This window comes from Apodemus sylvaticus, chromosome 3, assembly GCF_947179515.1.
Source record: "Apodemus sylvaticus chromosome 3, mApoSyl1.1, whole genome shotgun sequence".
Classification (NCBI taxonomy): Eukaryota; Metazoa; Chordata; class Mammalia; order Rodentia; family Muridae; genus Apodemus; species Apodemus sylvaticus.
The window spans coordinates 111,102,684-111,116,913 of NC_067474.1; positions in this window are offsets into that span (position 1 = coordinate 111,102,684).

Here is a 14,230-nt window from a genome sequence, read left to right on the forward strand (position 1 = left end):
ATCCTTTCCATTATAACCCTGACAACCCCACTCCCTTCTCAGTCCTGAACCTTAAAAGAACTTTCATCTCAATATTACCAGATGTCCATGTCCAAGATCTTTTTGTTTTCAGAAAAAAATGGATCTTGATACTCAACAGTCCCAAAAAATTGACCAAAACTGTTTTCCAGGAATTAAGAAACAGTCCCCCACTTTTTGTCCAGGCACTCCTGTAGACCTGGCCTGCTTTCCCCTTTTCCCTCCCACCTGCCACAGTTTATAAATAACCTTCTCCTTCAGAGTCTTTCCCTCTTTGATAGCTAATCTGGCAGTACCTCGCTCATCAATTTCTAGAGTTTACTTGTTCTTACCTTCAAAATCTCATCTTTCCTCTCTCCAGTTCACCTACTTGAGATTGTCTCTCATACCAACTCATAAACACCTCATTTTAAACCACCATGCCTATCTTTGCTCCTTATCTCTGATTGCATGGCTAATTTTCTCCACTCATAGATCCCTAAATACCAAACCACTTCTGCATCTTCTCCTTCCTTCCATTCTCAAACAATTCTTTAAACTTAAAACATTCACATCTCTACCCCATATCTTTTATATTCATGTCCAAAAACTCTCAAAGACCTCCTACTCTAGCTTTCTCATATACAAGAAGGTCCTCAAGGTACTACTGTCAACAGTTTTTGTATGAATGGCAGCTCCTTGCTGTCGGATGGTCACATCAGACCGACTCTTCCATTATCAACGATCATCCTCACCTCATACATCCACAAACAACTGAATGCCCTAAATCCATTAACTGTCCAGCCATCCTTCCACATTAAACACTCTGAACATATCCACCCAATTACATGACATATCTAAATCTAAGCAATCTGTCTGACATACACACACATTCTTTTTTTCTACATTCTTTGTTTACATTCCAAATGATTTCCCCTATCCTGGTTTCCCCCTCCCCATAAGTCCCATAAGCCCTCTTCCCATTGCCCATTCCCTGATCAATCCCCTCCCACTTCTCTGTCCTGGTACTCCCCTACATTATTGCATCAAGCCTTTCCAGGACCAGGGCCCTCTCCTTCCTTATTCTTGGGAATCATTTGATATGTTGTGTCTTGGGTATTCTGAGCTAATATCCACTTATCAGTGATTGCATTCCATGTGTGTTCTTTTGTGATTGGGTTACCTCACTTAGGATGATATTTTCCAGTTCCAACCATTTGCCTAAGAATTTCACGAATTTATTGTTTTTAAATTCTGAGTAGTATTCCATTGTGTAAATATACCACATTTTCTGTATCCATTCCTCCATTGAGGGACATCTGGGTTCTTTCCAGCTTCTGAATATTATAAATAAGGCTGCCCATGAACATAGTGGAGCATGTGTTCTTGTTGCATGCTGGGGAATCCTCTGGGTATATGCCCAGGAGTGGTATAACAGGGTCCTCCGGAACTGTCATGCCCAGTTTTCTGAGGAACTGGCAGACTGATTTCCAGAATGGTTGTACCAGCTTGAAATCTCACCAGCAGTGGAAGAGTGTTTCTCTTTCTCCACATCTTTGCCCACACCTGCTATCTCCTGAGATTTCACCTCATACCAGTCAAAATGGCACACACACACTCTTATGCCAAACCCTCACTTAGATCAAGGTCATCCAACAAACTCCTAAACGCCACTGATACCTCCTTTAATGCTTTCCTTGCACCTCTCTTCAACTTCCTCTGTTAGTCACAATCTCTATTGCTGCAGACAGCACAATTAGGAATGTCTTTCCTCCTCTACTGACCACTTATGCTTTTGACCAATCAATTCCCACTTTGTGAACCAAAGCCAGGTTCTCTCAACCTTTCCAATCCCCTAAATCTTATTATAGATTGTCTTGTTCACTCATTGCCAAGAGTTTCCCCAATCATCCATGTTCCTAAAACATTTCAATAACAAAATCTACCTGAACAAACCCCCAAAAACTATTCTGATGTAACAAGGTCTCTGAAATTGTATTTTTCTCAACACAAGCAGACCCTACTTTTCGATAACTGATGTTCAATTAACCTTATACTGCCAATCTAAATTTTCCCAGTTCCTCTCAAGACCTCTCAAACAGACTCCAGATAAGTATTCTTGCCAAGCAACAACCTAAGTTTTCCTTCCTCTTGCCTATTGCCAAGGCTGGGATCTCTTGCTCTTTCCCTGGGATATCTCTTCCTATTTCCCTCACAATCTCCCGCTTTCCATGGTTTTGGGAATCCTCTTTTCTACTGCCATGCTCACAAACCTAAAAGGTTCAAATGTGCACCCAAGGAAAATTTTTCCCCTAAACTTCTTAAGTTTACCTCTGTCTCTAGTCTCTGTCTCAAAAGATTTCAAATCAACTACAGACTGCTACAGCAACACCAGGTATTTCCCTGCAGTCTATCTGCTGGTCCAACCAAAGACTAGACTTCCCTACCTTCAGCTGGTCCTTAAGAACCTTGACGTTAACTGACACATCCTGCTTTTTCAACCTTGAACAGTAAATCAACTTGTTTAACTTCTTTATGAATCATGTCCCAATGTCAACAGGAAGCAGCCAGAGATGGATGCCCACTTACCCAATTGTATAACAAAAAGGTGGAAATAAATTAACTCTGGTGAGCCTCCATGTGCTAAGTATAGTTCTAGCAGACCTTGATCTTCATTTTCATTTCCTCTGCCTTGCTAAAAACCATTAGATTATATTCCTAAAGTTAGACATCCAAGATCTATTCCCTTATTTGGTCACGTTCTCCCCATAAAGCTGACTTCCAAGATTTGGCTATAAATGTACAAAAGAATCAAAAGCCCTCTTTGCCTCACCTCATTAACATCTAGTTCACCTCTCAGGGAAATGAGTCCCCATGCCTCTGTATCCATCAGTAGATAATATTTCAATACAGAGATATAGGGTACCATGAGTCTCTCTGCTGTCCATGACTATATGTTGTCAGGTTGGCCTGTACCAGCCCAGCAGACAAATACAGATAATATGTGTTTACAATTGGTATGGCTATGGTATGTACAAAAGATAGCATCCGTCATCCCTTCTTCCCACTCATGTATCCTTTCTTTTCATTTCATTATAGTCTTTTAGATAGGGTAGTGTGGATCTTCCTTTTACATTTGATCATTCAAATGGTGCTTATTCTCAGTGCCTTCAGCAGTTAGTTGTCTCTGTATCCACTGTTACTCATCACATAGAGAAATGGATATTATTTTTGCTGAGAGTAGCTATTGTTTGTGAGATAAACAAAAATGTTTACAAAATAGATTGATGTTATGCCAATGAAGTTTAATAAAGAATTAGTTCCTGCCTAGGGCCTATGACCTACCGTGCCTTGGATTTTGACCTGGTTACAGCACTAGTCTGCATGAGCATGAGATAAACTTGCTAAACTTGAATTGTGGATACAGAGATTGCAAAATATTATTTACAATCAATTGCAGATTTTGGAAGACAGTGCTGGATATGGAAGTGTTCTGAGATTAACTTAGGATTCCATCAAGTACCTGAACACAAACAGGTGCTTATATAACATTATTAAAAGAGATGTCTTGGTTCTAATGATCTCTTCTGATTTTTACTTCCTCTTCTCTTACTTTCTTTTCCTGTTTCAAAGCTGGAACTTGGGACTTTGAATTTTCTAGCCAATTACATTTTCATTGAATTACATTCCCTGCTGTGAGCAACTCTCCATCTGAAGCCCCAGTAGCATGAAACTTCCCATGCTACCCTGTGCCCTGACATTTGTGAGATACTCAAAACATGAAACATGTCTCTGGAATAGGATATATATTATTTTCTCTTGAAGGTTAAGATATACACCTTGCTTATTTTTTTAAATAAAAATGAAAATTGAACTAAAGAAAGAAGGGAAGAGAAAATAGCAACAGAAACTACCAAGCTTAGCATCAATCTTTCCATCTATCTTGTTTTAATGGTTTTCAATAATCCATTTATTTTATAATCTCCATTTATGTTAATTAATTACTTCATGAGTAATCTTTCTGTTAACATTGATGACTTCAGGAAAAACAGAGAGAGCAAAAGTCTGGTAGGCAAGAGTGTAGCTAATGTCTCAGCAAAAGAGTGAACACTGAGGCCTTCAGGACAGCCCTTAAGGATGTGAAGAACTCTAAAAACATGGGTTCAAAATTATGTGATTTCCTAACTATACAAAATATAAGGATGAAATATGAATTATGTGAGGGGCTTCACAAATCTAAAGGAACAAAGGCAGTGCATTAATCAGTCAGCTAATCAGAAAGATACTAAAGCAGGCAGATACAAAAGTAGGAAAATTCCTGAGTTCAAGGTCAGCCTGGGACACAGTGAGTCCAGACTCAGGTTTGATAGTAATGATAATTTAAGGACAGGGTTGCCATCAGCAGCTAGTTTACCATCTGTGCTTAACAGAGCCAGACAGATTCTGAATTCTTTGGCAATGTTGAAAGAAAATGTATGTTTATGGACTCCTGAAAATTAAGAGGCTAGGGTCATGAGATGCTGATTCATAGGATAATCAAAAGAGAACCTGGGCCAGATGCTGGAAAGAACCCAGGTATCCCTCAACAGAAGAGTGGATGCAAAAAATGTGGTATATCTACACAATGGAGTACTATTCAGCCATTAGAAACAATGAATTCATGAAATTCTTAGGCAAATGGATGGAGCTAGAGAACATCATACTAAGTGAGGTAACCCAGACTCAAAAGGTGAATCATGGTATGCACTCACTAATAAGTGGTTATTATCCTAGAAAACTGGAATACCCAAAACACAATCCACACATCAAATGAGATACAAGAAGAAAGGAGGAGTGACCCCTGGTTCTGGAAAGACTAAGTGAAACAGTATTCGGCAAAACCAGAACGGGGAAGTGGGAAGGGGTGGGAGGGAGGACAGGGGAAGAGAAGGGGGCTTACGGGACTTTCGGGGAGTGGGGGGCTAGAAAAGGGGAAATCATTTGAAATGTAAATAAATTATATCGAATAAAAAAATTAAAAAAAAAGTAAATAGATACATAAATTTAAAAAAAAAAACATGCTTTTGGTCTGGATGGTATGAGCTAGCAGAAATCTATAGCAGTTCCTCTTTAGAATTTTTCTGTAGCAAGGGCTAAACTCTCTGAAGATCTCTGTAGAGTAACAGATTTCTGATTTTGGTCAGAAAACCCAGAGAGAGCAAACACAACTCTTTTACAATTTTTTTGCTTTTTATAGTTCTTTAAATCAACAGGATCCCTTGAATAGAAATAGCAAGAATTACTTAGAGAACAGAGTTCTTTTATAATGTTTTTCTAGCAGCTATTCATTCAAAGAAGGCTGTATGAAGAATGAACACAGCTCTTTTCAAATTTGTTTTCCAGCTTTTGGATTTGATGGGAAAACCCAAGAATTGCTTTTAGAATTTTTCTAACAGGGTTTTCAACTTGGTTTGTGTCTTAGTCAGGGTTTCTATTCCTGCACAAACATCATGACCAAGAAGCGAGTTGGGGAGGAAAGGGTTTATTCAGCTTACACTTTTGCATTGCTGTTTATCACAAAAGGAAGCCAGGACTGGAACTCAAGCAGGGTTGGAAGCAGGAGCTAATGCAGAGGCCATGGAGGGATGTTCCTTACTGGCTTGCTTCCCCTGGCTTGCTCAGACTGCTCTCTTATAGAACCCAAGAACACCAGCCCAGGGAAGGTACCACCCACAAGGGGGCCCTCCCTGCCTTGATCACTAATTTAGAAAATGCCCCACAGCTGTATATCATGGAGGCACTTCCCGAACTGAAGTTCCTTTCTCTGTGATAACTCCAGCCTGTGTCAAGTTGACACACAAAACTAGCCAGTACAGTTTGAAGATTCACAATTTTTTTGTAGCAACTTTTCTGACGTTGTTGAGAAAACCCATGAGCTATCCAGAAAGTATTTAGAATGTTTACTAGCAAAGAGAACTGGCTTGAGCAAAGAGCTAGCCATATCAACAAGAGAGTTTTAGAACAGCACGGAAAATCAGTCTAGAGCAGAGCAAAACATAAAGAGGGAGGGGAGAAAGAAAGGGGAGAGGAAGAGGGAGAGGGAGAAAAGTCTAGAAACCCATTTCAGCAGAACCTAGGCTGCCAGTTTGGACTCACAATTTGACTTTGAGTTCAGTCATTTGTTTTTGATGCTCCTAAACAACCTTTTCTCAGGAGCCCTGACCTAGTAGATGCTGGTCCTCGGCAAGAGTAATCAACTACTTCCTGTTTGTATTTAATGTTACACGAGATGGAATCCACATCTGTGACCTTTATCAGAGCCAAGGATCTAGGGCTAGACAGATATTAGCTTCTAGGAAACAATCAACTCACATTATTCTCTTAAGCTACACAATATTAACCCAACTGCTAATGACTTAGTGCTATACTTATTGAGAGAGTAGAACACCTCTCAACTTCACTGGAGATGCATCACTTTAAAGTAGATGATGATTGAAACAGATTATGCAGATGTACATAGAAGAGGAGACTGCAGAACATTCAGTTCTAAGTGGAAATCAATATCATAGCCACAGTTTACAAGGTTCAGGGATCACTGAGAAAGAAAAGGTGGAAAAGTAGAAGCACCAAATGCAGAAGATGACTACTGATAAAAAAATGAATTCTTTTCAGAAGACGACTGTATACACAAACTTAAAATATCTGTTGTAACAAGATCTGTCAGAGAAGGGGGAAGGGTTGAAGAGACAGAGGGAGGAAGAGGAAGAGAGAGAGAGAGAGAGAGAGAGAGAGAGAGAGAGAGAGAGAGAGCATGTTTTGGTTCAAATATACTTCAGCAAATGGCTTCATACCCAAGAGAAAACGAGGACATCAAGTTCTTTGGATATATATTTATATATATATATAAGTAGGGGGCAGATCTTAAAAGAGTTTAGAAAATATATATTTGATCAGAAAACCTTATAGGAGATTCTCATAACATTTATGAAAATAGTTCTAAAAATGAATAACAAATTATGAAAAGAGGCTTACTGAAATCTAGGCTAACAGTAAACACATACTAATGTGAGAGGACTGAGGCAGACTGACTCCAAGACAGATTTTAAATTGGCAGTTCAGGAGAATAGGCCTAGATCTCTGTTTCCAAGAACTGGGTAAGTCCAGGCAAATTAGTTACTGGAAAAACCTGCAGGCCTTAGGCAGCTAATCACAACCTGTTGTGCCACCAGTAGCTGCCCTGTCACCTGGCCTGAGGCAAGGGCAATGGGTCAGCAAGAGTTACTATGCTACCCTGGAACAGTTTCTAGGCCCTCTCTCTCAGCAATGGTTCTGGAATGTTCCTAGACATAGAACCTACCAATTAAGATAAAGGTCACCTACCCATCCCTGGAATTTCCCTAATATGCTTTAAATTGTGCCTGCAAGTTCACTTGAGCATCTCTATTTTGGAAGACCCCCAGTATGCCGGACTTCTGCAGAACAAACCATTCTTTGCTTCTGCATACTATTTTAGTCTGAGGTATCATTCTTTAGCAAATCATGAACCCATACAAGTGAACCTAAGTTCATCTACTCGCTGCTTGAAAAGGTCAAGACAGGAGGACAAACTATTGGGAAACTACAATATTTATTTGGATAGTCAGCAACTAAAGAAAATTGGAAGGCTTTCAACAGCCTGATTTCTGACGGCATAAGACCTGCTTTTCCTCTTTAAACAAGGAAGGTGCAATGAAGTGGCTCTTTGGTTAGGCAAAGAATGAATACAGAAACTTCTGGTGCTGTTCTGGTGTTCCTGTAAATAATGTTATAATTTTTTGTCTGCTTAGTCATTTTTATTGGATATTTTATTTATCTACATTTCAAAATGTTTATAATAGATATTTATTAATATGTATGTCATGGTGTTCCTATAGTTTTCTCTTTCATTCATTGTTAAGTTAGAGTAGAAACTTGGGGCCTTGTTCAAACCAGAGGAGTGATTAAACATTGTATCCTGAGCCTGACTCTCACCTCTGCCATTTTATTTTAGTGGCAGACTCTTTCTTAGTAGCTTAGAATGCCCATGAACTCATCTTGTAGCTCTTGTGAACCTTGGACTGACTTTTTCCTGTCACAGTTTCCTGAGTAGCAGGGATTATAGGTCTTTGTTACCAGGCTCAGGTATCCTTATGTGCATGTTCATTACTTATACCTTTTCTGTCTTCAGCTTTGAAAAGAGAGGAGAGAGATGAAGTAAACTGGGGCAATCAATCTCACAGCACTAGTGTCAAACAACTATTTCCTAATAGCAAATGAATAGAAATCTGGTCCAAAATTGAAACTACAGCTCTGACAACAGTGACCTTCAAATCACTAATTTTTATACTCAATTGAAATCAACTGAAGTTTCAGGGTTCAAACATTATACATGGCATTTCTTTCCTAATTATTATTCTTGAGGTATTTATTTCTAAATTCCTGAGGTATGTTTGAGCTTTAAAACAAGGGACTATTTCTTAATATTTTGGAGTGTATTGAGGAAATCAGTTCACTCTTATTTTTGGTATAAGTTACTTGGACAGATAGTAAATTAGTTCCAGAAGACAGCCTTTTTTGCTTTTATAAACAGAATAAATGATAGGCCAATCTTGATGTAGACATTTTCTAAAACAGTCCATATTATTGTAAAGAACTGGCTGCCCATCATGCATAAAATCTGATTGACTTTTAAAAACTGTTTTTTTTTCTTTCAGATACAAAAATCTGGGAGATCAGAGCCAAATCTGTCTGACAATTTTTCCCCAGTACTTTCCCTCATAAAAAAGTCTATAAATCAATTCAAAGTTTAATTTTATCCCTCTTATTAGGTGTAGTTTGTTCCTGAGATTTGCCGTTTTAGTCATAATTTTTCTTCAGTATCACTCCCTTGTTTGTATGTGGGGGGCAGAGTGGTCTTATAAACACCAAATATGTTGAGTTACGTATTCCTTCTCTTGCAGTGTGGATATCCTTTATGTTTAAGTTAATCTAAGAATCAATATGTCTATAGTGTGTGCATGTTAAGGTCCTTCAAATATGTGAAGATTCTTTCCTACAGAATGAAGCAAAAATGTGCTATTAAAAATATTGAGCATAAGGGCTATAGAGTTGGTTCACTGGTTTAGAGCAGTAGATGTTCTTCCTGAAATCTCGATTCTGTTCCCAGGGTCTGCACTGGGTGACTCACAGTCACCTGTACCTACAGATGCAAGATATGATGCTCTCTTCCACATGCAGAGAGCATCGGTGTTCGTGTGATTCATAGACATAAACATATACAACAGGTAATAAACATATTGAACATTGAAAAATAAAGAATATAAAATATCTCAATTTCTCTCTAGAAAAAATGTAGAGATATAGTCTTATGACGTAGGCTATGTAGGACTTCGATGATTGGCTATTATTGACTTGAGAAAGAAACACAGGTGGCTAAGAAATATTCCATTTTGTGCTAGCCACTCATTCTAAATTTCTAAACAGTAAGCTCTCAGCAACTCTGACATCTTGCCACATCCCTAGAATTGTAAAACTGTTATGAAGTGAAACTGCTTGCTCAGGTTTCTGTAAACTAGGTTTATCACTGTGCACAGGGGAAATGAGGCATTTCCTCAGGTAGCTGTAAATTCAACAGGAATGAAGTAATTGTGAGCTACCTTTAACCCCCTCCCTATTTCATCTGGGCCTTAGTTCCATATGAGACCATAGGAAATAAAGACAGCTGCATTTTGAAAATAAAAATCTGGCTCATTACAATGTTAAATAACTTTGTTTTTCTCTTTTTATCTTCAAATTTGTTAAGAATTTCAGAGGCCGTAGAGAGATCCTCGGGAGAATCCCAGATTCATGTCTCAGAGCACAGAAAAGGACTAAGCTTGGAAGTCCAAAGATGTTGAGACTAGCATATGTCCTGGTGTATTTGGAAATCAAGGGCTCCTAAAATCACATGTTGCCACAAATTATTGGACACCAACCTGGGAAAGGCCCCCAAATGGGAGCAATCCCAAAACTGGCTTGATAAACCTTAGGTGGGAGCCCATACACTGACAGTCATAAACTTGCAATTTAAAAACAAACTGAAATAAGAACGGCTTGACAATGTACTTCTGAAATTTGGACCAAATAGTAAGATGTTTTTCTCTTTTTTTTGGAGTCTGAACATTCACAGAGAAATAGAAGAGAATGGACACAATTATAAATCCTGTCTCTGGGGTAGAAGAACTGCCCCCTACCTCTTTGGTTTAGGAACAGGAATGAAGTTGACCAGTAAATGCCAGTGTTTGTTTGTTCTCCTTTGATTATGTGAATGTTCTGTTTTTTTTAAACACTGGCTGATGGATTTGTGTTTCCTGATATGCCTAGAAAATTTTTTACAACCTGATCCAACAATTGGGTGTAGATGCCATTTTCTCCTTGCTATACAGCAATGTCTCTGTCTCTTAGGTTTCTCTTATGGTATATTTTATCTCTGAATCAGCTTATATGACACTGGCATCCTAGGCATGCTGCCACTACTGATACCTTAAACCCTAACTCCAAGGGGTCTTGTAAGCTCCTGCTTCACTAGTGGTCAGTTATGATGTAAATTCCACAGGTATGAAAGAATTCCGTCCTGCCTTTAAAAGTCCTTAAACTATTAGCTCATTCTTAGTTCCAAATACAACTACAGGAAGTAATGATAGGGACATCTTATAAATAAAAACTCAGCTAATTACTATGTAAAATAAGTCTTTGGTCTCTTAGTGATTTGAACTCTGTAAAAATGAATGGCAGAAGAATCAGAATAAACTAGATGGCTTATATGTCAAGGTATGACTCCTTGCTATCTTCTTTAGAAGATCAAAATACTGTGCAAAAGGGACACACAGAGTAGTTCATACCAGACTCTCTCTCTCCCTCTCTTTCACTCTCTCTCACTCTCTCTCTTTCTCTCTCTTGTCTTTTTTAAATTGTTATGTTTCTTTTTTTACATTTCAAACATTATCCCCTTTCTCAGTTTCTCCTCTGCAAAGCCCCTATCTCATCCCTTCTTACTCTGCTTCTATGAGGATGCTCTTGACACCCACCCACCCACCCACTCTTGCCGCACCACCCTAGTATTCCTCTACACTGGGACCAAGGCCAGAAGATATGGACCTAAAAAGCTACTCTGGTGACAGAGTCTAATATGATATCCAGAGTTTAGGCATGCCCCTGTGTTTGAGGGGTGGGACCACCCACCCATCTTCAAAATGTTATCCCAGAATTGTTCCTGTCTAAAGGAAATACAGTGACAAAGAGTGGAGCAGACACTGAAGGAAAGTCCTCCCAGAGACTGCCCCACCTGGGAATCCATCCATATGCAGGCAACAAACTCAGATAATATTGCTGATGCCAAAAAATGCTTGCTGTCAGGAGACTGATACAGCTGTCTCCTGAGAGGTTCTTCTAGAGCCTGATGAATACAGAGGCAGATGCTTGTAGCCAACCATTGGGACTGAGCACAGGGAACCCCATGGAGGAATTAGGGGAAGAAATGAAGGCGCTGAAGGGGCCTTATCTATCATCAGTGGGAGGAGAGGACCTAGGTCCTGTGAAAGCTCTGATGCCCCTGTATAGAGGAATACTAGGGTGGTGAGGCAAGAGTGGGTGGGTGGGTGTCAGGAGCATCCTCATAGAAGCAGGGTAAGAAGGGATGAGATAGGGGCTTTGCAGAGGGGAAACTGAGAAATGGGATAATGTTTGAAATGTAAACAAAGAAACATACATTTAGAAAAAGATGGGAGAGAGAGAGAGAGAGAGAGAGAGAGAGAGAGAGAGAGAGAGAGAGAGAACGAACGTGTCTGGAATGAACTACCCTGTGTGTCCCTTTTGCACAGGATTTTGATTTTCTAAAGAAGATAGCAAGGAGTCATACCTTGACATATAAGCCATATTCAACTGGATGCTTACAGGGAGAGATTCCCAAGATCCCATATATGAGATTCTAGAAATCCTGAACTTTTCCATGTTTACCATTCCATTTATCCCTGGTCACCTTCCCACAAATATTGTCTGCTTTATGCATGACATCATATTGTGACGGACTGAAATTGTTTCCTGAGGTTATCCACAAAGGCAGACAAACCAATATTTATAGAGCATGTCTATGTTACAGGTAGTCTTCAGCATAGGTCCAGAAAGACAACTTGTAGACCTTTATTGGAAGATAATGGGCCCTGTTGCTCATTATAGGCAATTCCATGGCAGCTGTGTAAAATGAAAGGATGTGTTCTTTATCCTGCTTCTCCATTATTTTATATGCTAACAAGGAGATGACACCTAGTTCCACCACAGTTAGTAGATGATCCAGTAATGCATCAGAAAGCATCCCTGTCAAGGCAGATTAACTGCACAATCTCCATAACTGCCAGAGGGAACATTTTCCTTGTGTTACTCAATCATTAGGATTGCTTTTTAAATATATCTTGGTTCCATCATCTTTATTCCAGTGTCTCACTGGAAATTTCATGCAGGTTGCCAGCCTGTTCTTCTCAGATTGTGTCACAGCTTATAAACCAAGTAAATTTTGCATACAATTAAGATTACCTACCCACCTAATCTACAAACTTGTTAAATGGGTTTCTCATACTCTTCAAAACAACTCAATACAGAGCCACTATTCTACTCAGGCTGGAACACCACTACATTGTTGTTCCTCCGAGTTCTCAAACAAAGCATGTTCAAATATTTGGTTTTGTAGGAGTAGGTGTTTTTTCTATATTCTTAACTATCCAACTCTTTCACACATTAAAACATAACTTAGTTCTTACTCTGACAAAACCCTAACCCTGAGTAACTCTTACTCTAACTCTATGATCCCAAAAGTTTAGGTGGATTTTTTGAATTTTCTAGTTGTACTTATCAGAGTTTTGACATTTTGATATAATATTTGTTCTTCTTAACATTCCTTCCTAGCACTCAGTTTGGTCACTACAAGTTGCAGTTAAAGTATCTAATACAGACTTCAAACTAAAACTAATCAGAAGAGACAAAAAATGGCACTTATTCTAATCAAGAGAAATTAAAATTATTTAAAAAACTAAACATAAATGCACCAAAATTCTATTGTATTCAGTTTTATAAAAGGTGTACTACTGGAATTAAAGGTACAGATTGATCCTAATTCATGATTATTAAGTGAATTCACCACCCAACATTCTCTGATATATAGGTTACCTAGAAGAGAAATTATCTGAATTAAATGTCATCTTACATCCAATGGATTTGATAGATAACTACAGAACATGCTGCCCAATACAAGAAAATACATTCTAAACTCAGTAGCCCATGCAAGATTCTCTAAAATAACAGTGCCACAGAGGAAGAATTTTCTAGAATTCTTTAGGTTTTCCTACATTTTCTAGACATTCTGATGCAACAGATTTCAGGCTGTACCAAAAAATTTTTAGGCCAAATAATAACTTCAACATAATCTAAATGTTGTTGATTGCACTTCTGCTTTATCCTATTCTGGCCTCCAATAAAACATTTAGACATGAGCAATTATGTTTACATACCTTGGCCACTGAGTTATCTAGAAAAAATATTTTTAAAACTTTTTCTTTATTTAAATGTACTCCTATTTTCCTTCTCAAAACTATCCCAAGCCTGCTTACATTGATATTTTAATTTTTGTTTTTATACAAAAATATTGAAAAATGAAGATTTAGTAATAATAAATATAAAGGAATCTAGGTGGTTTATATTCTCAGTCTGGGAAAGGCCTGAAATGAAAAAGTCTCCATTTTTTATGTAATATACATACATATTTTGCTAACACTGCAAGAACACTCCTAGGTGGATGGGTAATTGAACCAGGAGTCAACAGAGAAAGCATCTGTAGTCTCAGTAACCAATCTCACTGCAGCAACTTCCTATGGCAACAGCCAGAACATTCCTGCCTTGACATCTCAGCAGGTTTTACTGGCTGTATTCTCTAGAGATGGAGGTACCAGCTGTTCAGGATTTTTGCCAGATTGCAGTAGGATTGTATGTTTTTTTTAACTTACCTTTTGTTTTTAGACCAAGGAAACTCAATTGATGGAACACATTAAACCCTCGTGCCTCCCTGCCTCATCTCTTTGCCTTTCTGTCTCTTCCATTCTGTCTCCAAGCCACTCACATCTCATCATTAGAACTTCCTGTTTACTGGAATTCATTCTTGAGGACCTCCTACCAAATGTTATCATCCTTTTATTACACTCCCAACCATTTT